Below are 7,357 nucleotides of genomic sequence, written 5' to 3'. Positions count from 1 at the left end.
CATTATTTAGTTAGCCAGCTATTTTCTTGTGCATACTTAAGAAGGTCTCCCCAAATTCCCAAGACTTATCCTAGGGCTTAGGGTAAGTTTTGTTGTTCCCTGTAAAAACACTTTTTCATAAAGAAAGACCTTGTACTACAAAATAGAGGGAAACCTAAGTAGTAATTGTTTTAAAACATTTTTTAAAAGGCTAAAGTCAACAACTCACAAAGTTGAATGTGTTTGTTATATTGAAGTGCAGGTCTCTTTTTTTCCCCCATTTAAAAAAAAATGTTTTTAATTGTTTCAGAAAGAGGAAATGAGAGGGAGAGAGTTATAGGAACAATGATGAGAGAGAATCACTGATCGGCTGCCTCCTTCACGCCCCACATTGGGAATCTGGCCTGTAACCCGTCATGTGCCCTGACCTGAAATAGAAGTTTGACCTTTTGGTTCATGGGTCTATGCTCAACCACTGAGTACACTGGCTGGGCTTAGTGCATTTTTCTTGAAGGAATTTGCTGGACTCTTCTAGTTCCTAGGCCTCATGGTAAAAATGTAAGTTTGGCCCTAGCTGATTTGGCTCAGTGGATAGAGTGTCTCCTGCAGACTGAAGGGTCCTGAGTTCAATTATGGCTAAGGGCATATGCCTGGGTTGCGGGCTCCATCCCCAAAGGGGGCGCATGCAGGAGGCAGCTGATCAATGATTCTCTCTCATCAATGTTTTTAACTTTCCCTCTTCCTTTCTCTCTGAAATCAATAAAAATATATTTAAAATAAAATTAAATTTTTAAAAAAAATGTAAGTTTGCCATCTCTAAGAGATAGTACTGTCTCCCACTTATTTGAATTTGTTTTGTTTTTACACTTTGATTCAGCTATATAAAATCTCTCAGTCAATGGTTAAACATACCCTTGCCCAGAGAGTTAAGTAAAATTAGATGTATTTGTAAAAATTTTGGTAAGTTCTTTATAGATACAAACAGGTAAGATATTTTTGCTATTTCATCATTCATTATACGTTACTAATGGACAAAAGAGGCCAAATTGCCCTAAATAGTCAAATTCCACTTTTGGTGACTCAGTTCAGTAACTGCCTATCTCAACAAATGCCTGTTTGTGATATTATAAAATGGCTGACTACATATGATTTACAAAAACAGCTCTTAAAACAAAAATTATTTTACTGCGATGTATGGTTTTTTTTTTTTTTACTTTTTATGAAATTACAATGTGATAGGTGCTTCAAGAGAAATATATTTTTAGAAATGATTTTATAGTAAAAATAAAGGGTAGCTTTTGCATTGTGACATATGGGTGGATGGTAATCTTTGGGTAACCAAGAAATCATAAAGTGTTTCCTAAAGAGAAACTTAAAAAAAAAGTATTCAAAAGAGAGAAATGCATTAATTTCTAGTTTCTTCATTTACTCTTAAGCTATATGGTGACCTACCAGTAGATTGACGTGCATATCAGTAACGTGGTTCCAAGGAGAAGACTGAGTGCTTAACATTAGTGGAAGTAAAATATTTACAGATCCTTCATCATGGTGAAATAGAGTAGTGTTGATTTCCTAAGAGAGAAATATCAATTTCACAAGTTAATATTCCTGTCTCTAGATGACTTTTTCTCTTTGGAGTGTATTTACTATTTATTTTGTACCTTTAATTTTTTTTTTTTTTTTTTTTTTTTTGCTTTGGGGGACTTATTTTTACCTCTTGCTGCCCTACTGTATTAAATATTCTATAAAATGAAATAGTATGAAAAAGATTTTTAAACTCTAAAATATCCTTTTTGTTGTTGTTGATCTAACATATGGGGGAAGCAGTTTAAAGAAAAAGCACTTCATGTAGAAGGGAAAAATATAACCTTAATGATTTCAATTCAGGATCAAAATGTAGTGCTCTGCATACAAGGGAACACTTACTAGCAGTACTTGAAGACTTGTGAGTTGAAATTGCATGTTACTTGAAAGATCGAATTAAGCTAAGTTTTGGTGCACAGCAGTTGTACATGATTTCATGTTTATGTAGCAAAAGGCATTGAAATGTACTAGTATTGAAATATTCATGTAAAGATAGTTGTGGAAATTGTCTATTATATTTTCCTTGTGTCTCATTTATTTAGAGCATAAAGTTTCTTTTTTTTTTAATTGTTCTAAAGGATAAGGCTAAATGAATACTGTAATTGAAATTATATTTTAAATCTTTGTCATGAGTTTTTTTATAAAAAAGCTATTGCAAATTGTATCATTCCTGATTATACAGAACTTTGTGGGTGATTTTAAATAAATTTTATACTTCTATTTTGCACCTGGTAGTCTAATTTTTCTTTCCACTACAAAATAATATTTTTAAAATTTTGATATCCAATCAAATATCCACACATTTTTAGTGACAAGGGACTATAAGAATTTTATATTTGAAGATGACCAAATGTATGGATTGTGTTAACAAAATCAAAATGGCTACGTATTTGGAATCCTGATTATGTCTCAGAAACCTTGCATTTTATTTAATTCTCACAGTGATGATATTAAGTAAGGGCTCTTAGCAACCCCATTTTAGAACATAGGTCAGTTCTAAAGCTTAAGTTATGTGCACACCCCTACCTACTAATTGGCAGAGCTGATAATCAACGTGGGTCTAGACTGACTTGCCTTCCCTTGGCTTTATCATTGTTTTGTTTTGTTTTTTAAATATATATTTTATTGATTTTTTACAGAGAGGAAGGAAGAGGGATAGAGGGTTAGAAACATCGATGAGAGAGAAACATCGATAAGCTGCCTCCTACACACACACCCCTGGGGATGTGCCCACACCCAAGGTACATGCCCTTGACCGGAATCGAACCCGGGACCTTTCAGTCCGCAGGCAGACGCTCCATCCACTGAGCCAAACCGGTTTCGGCGGCTTTATCATTGTTTTAATAAACTTAATCCTGAACACAGTGTGCTAAAGTATTCATTAAAAATCTGAAGCAAAAAAAATATATATTGACAATAGGCTTTTAGTGATATTACATTAACTATCACAGAATAATAAGTTACTTTAAATTCATCTAATTGGAAACCTACCTCCCCTGTTGTAGCATCCTGGTAGACCTCTTCCTTCTGTAACAGGAACTACTTTATCCCCTTGCCCCATCTCCTCCCCAGTTAGGTTGGCAGCTAGAGACTAAATTTTCCACCTCTTTCCTGATTGGTTACAAGGAAGACATGACTTAGGCTGACCATACATACATGGGCAACACGCTAGGGCATGGCAGAACAGCTAAACTGAAGGAACTTGGTCTTTTCCATGAGGAAAAAAAAAAAAGTTTTTTTTTCTATTATTTTGCTCTGTTAAATAGCTCAGTCAATATCCCAACTAAACATCCACCACATCAGACAACTATCATATATTTTTAAATAATCTCCTGGCCAAATAGCCAGTTCCTTCAATGTTCCTCTGGTGACATGGTTTTTAGATCCTTTATCTTCTTAATGCTCTTTTTTTAATGTCATGGATCATGACATTTCCCTGATTAAAACATTCCAATGGCTTCTCGCTGTACTTAATATGAAACCAAACTACTTAGTCTGCAAAGCTCTTGGTGACCTGGCTTCTGCCAACCTATCCGCTCTGTTGACCATGCTCCAGCCACCCTAAGTTTCTGTAGTTCCTTGAACAGGCCAAACCCTGTCTGACCCAAAGCATTTGTACCTGCTACCTGGTTCTACCTTTAGAAACTCATATGGCTAGCTCCTTCCTGTAGTTCTTGTATCAGCTCAAATATCATATCATTTGGGGGGGTAGGGTACCAAATTACTTTATTTGAAGGAATGTTAGAAATGAAAGACGTTGAGTGGATGATTTGGTACAAGTTATAGAAAAGGTAATGGTAGCTCTGACATGTAGGTATTGCTTTGGTGACCAAGGAAGTCAACCCCATGGCTATTGGTAGCCAGCCCAAGGCTTAGCTCTCAGCACTGTCTCCCAGGGTGTGCATGTCAAAAAGATACTCTACTATGCCCGTTTCAGGGGCCCCCAAGCAGCGCAAGTTGGTTAAGTGGTCACCCAATTCTTTCATGGATTTCACCTGCTCATTCAGAAAGTGAGTCTCAGTGAAGTCACACAAATGAGGGTCATTTTTGTCAGTGGCCACTTTGTGCCAAGTCCAGTAGTGACTGATTCACACTTTTCCCCAAGTCTAATGCACACTCCATTGCATCCAGCCCATTCTCCCAGTTCTCATGGTCTGGTTTCTTGATATCCTGAAGGAAGTTTTGGCCAACTCGTTGGGTCTGCAGCTTCATCAGTTTCTCAGCATGTTCCCTCTCCTCATGAGGTTGGTGAAGAAAATATTTGGCCAAGTCCTTCAAAACCACATCATCACGGTCAAAGTAGTAAGACATGGATAGGTAGATATAGGAAACGTAGAGCTCCAAGTTGATCGGGCCTCCGAGTCCTGGTGGAGGTTCTGGCCCACCTGCGAGGTGGACTCGGTCATTGTTATGGTGGGTGGCTAAGGAGAGGCGGCTGGGCAGCACTGGAGTGATGGCGGGGGCCTTGGGACTGTTGGAGGGCTCTGTGAGGAGGTCGGCAGAAGGCTAGATCTGGGCAGCTGGCTGGGATGGGTCAGCGCCGGGTTCTGTCCAAGCACTGTTGAAGCATGAAACCACAGTGACTTTCCATGAAGACTGTCTCAAATGTCCTATCACTTTTAATACCTACAGAGTGTTCAAGCACATTAATGTCCCATCATTTTATCACTCCTATTGAGCATTTTTATTGTTTCCAGCTTTTTACTATGATGAACACTAAAATGCTACTCTACTATTAAAGGGAATGAACCATAATTTTTAAAAAATTTAACATTTAAGACATGTCATTTGGTACAAAATTCAAAAAGTACAGCCTGGTTGGTATTGCTCAATGATTGAGCCTCAATCCACAAACCAAGAGATCATAGTTCAATTCCAGATCAGGGCACAGGCCCAGGTTGTGGGCTTGATCCCCAATAGGCAACAGGAGGCAACTAATCAATGATTCTTTATTGTTGAAAATATTACATATGTCTCCTTTTCCCACCCCACCTCCCTCATTCACCACTCTTTTGTCTGTGTCCATGCATACAAGTTCTTTGGTTTAAATCTTCCCACCCCTGCCTTCTATTTGAGATTTGGCAGTCTGTTCCTTTCTTCTATGTCTCTGGATATATTTTGTTCAACAGTTTATTTTGTTCATTAGATTCCACATATAAGTGAGATCATGTGATACTTGTCTTTCTCTGACTAGCATAATACTCTCCAGGTCCCTCCATGCTGTCTCAAAGGGTAAGAGACCCTTCTTTTTTATTCCTGCATAGTATTCCATGGAGAAAATGTACCACAGCTTTTTTTTATCCACTCATCTACTGATGGGTACTTCAGCTGTTTCCAGATCTTACCTATTGTAAATTGTGATGCTATGAACATAGGGGTGCATACATTCTTTCTGATTGGTGTATCTGGTCTCTTAGAATATATTCCTAGAAGTGGGATCACTGGGTCAAATGGCAGTTCTATATTTAAATTTTTGAGGAAACTCCATACTGTTTTCCATAATGGCTGTATCAGTCTGCATTACCACCAGTGGTGTACTAGGATTCACTTTACTCCACATCCTCTCCAGCACCTGTCATTTGTTGATTTGTTAATTGTAGCTATTCTGACAGGTGTGAGGTGATACCTCATTGTCGTTTCAATTTGCATCTCTCTGATGATTAGTGACTTTGAGCATTTTTTCATATGTCTCTTGGCCATCCGTATGTCCACTTTGCAGAAGGGTTGCGGGTTTGATTCCTGGTCAAGGGCATGTTCCTGGGTTGCAGGCTTGATCCTTGGCCCCATTGGGGCACATGTGGGGGCAATCAATCGATGTGTCTCTCTTATATCAATGTTTCTCTTTCTCCCCCCCCCCCCCTTCCCTTTTACTCTCTCTAAGAATCAATGGGAAAAATATCCTCCGGTGAGGATTAACAAAAATAAATAAATAAAAAGAATTCATTTTCAAAATTGAGCTATCAGCTGCTAAAGTGTGTATACATTTTTTGGGACACCTTGTATATACTAACATTCTTAAAAAAAAATACTAGCTAACGAAATCTAGGAGCATATAAAAATGATTATATATTACTAGTGGTCCAGTGCACGGATTCATGCACATTGAAAGGAAATTAATTAGAAGAAAAATTCATGTGATAATTACATTACTGCAAGAAAGTACATGTCAAAATACTATATATAATATACTATTATAAAATTAAAACACACATACAATTGGCGCCAGCGAGAGCTTTAATGTATCATGCATGTGTGAGTCAATGTTTATTTTTAAATTGCCAGTGTGCGTCATATATACCGGCTGTTCAGTCAAATGGTCAGTCACTTAGCCTTTTATATATATAGATAACTAAGTGGGATTTATCTCAGGAATGCAAGGTTGAATAAACATGCAAAACTCAATCAATGTAAAATTCCATTTCAATAAAATAAAGGAAAAATCCACATGACAATCTCAATTGATAAAGAAAAACAATTTGGCAATATCCAAACCCTTTCATGATGAAAACAGTCAATAAACTAGGAATAGAAGAGAAAAATCCACAGCTAAAATCATACTTAATGGTGAAAGACTGAAGCTTTCCCTTTAAAATCAAGAATAAAACAAGGATGTCTGATCTCACCACTCCTATTCAACACTAGACTGGAAGTGCTAGCTACAGCAATTAGAAAAAAAGAACTAGAAAGCATTCAAATTGGAAAGAAAGAAGTAAAACTATCTCAATTCACAGATGATATATTTTATATATAGAATATCCTAAAGAATTAGAGCTAATATACTAATTCAACAAAGTTGCAAAAATATCAATAGAGTAAAATCAATTGTATTCCTTTACACTAGTAATAAATAATCCAAAAATGATATTAAGAAAACAGTTCCAGGGAGGGCGGTAAGAGAGCAACCAAAGGACTTGTATGCATGCATAACCCATGGACACAGACAGTAGGGGGGATGAGGACATGTGCGGGGGGGGGGGGGGGGGGCGGGATGGCCGAGGAGAGGTCAATGGGGGGAAAATGAGACATGTAATATTTTATTTTATTTTTTAAAATATATTTTATTGATTCTTTACAGAGAGGAAGAGAGAGGGATAGAGAGCTAGAAACATCAATGAGAGAGAAACATCAATCAGCTGCCTCTTGCACACCCCCCACTGGGGATGTGCCCGCAACCAAGGCACATGCCCTTGACCGGAATCGAACCTGGGACCCTTCAGTCCACAGGCCGACGCTCTATCCACTGAGCCAAACCGGTTTCGGCGAGACATGTAATATTTTAAACAATTAAAAAAAG

At 37.6% G+C, this 7,357-nt stretch overlaps 1 pseudogene across 1 annotated transcript; it reads right to left on the bottom strand.

The window, feature by feature from the left end:
• Positions 1 to 3,935: 3,935 nt before the first annotated feature.
• On the bottom strand, positions 3,936 to 4,469 carry LOC307112627 (ferritin heavy chain-like; annotated as a pseudogene). Its single transcript has one exon. The product of its transcript is annotated as a ferritin heavy chain-like (transcript).
• Between the last annotated feature and the right edge of the window lie 2,888 nt (positions 4,470 to 7,357).

Source organism: Cnephaeus nilssonii (genome assembly GCF_951640355.1).
Source record: "Cnephaeus nilssonii genome assembly, chromosome: 16".
In the NCBI taxonomy this organism is placed as follows: domain Eukaryota; kingdom Metazoa; phylum Chordata; class Mammalia; order Chiroptera; family Vespertilionidae; genus Cnephaeus; species Cnephaeus nilssonii.
This window is presented reverse-complemented; position numbering and strand designations above follow the sequence as displayed.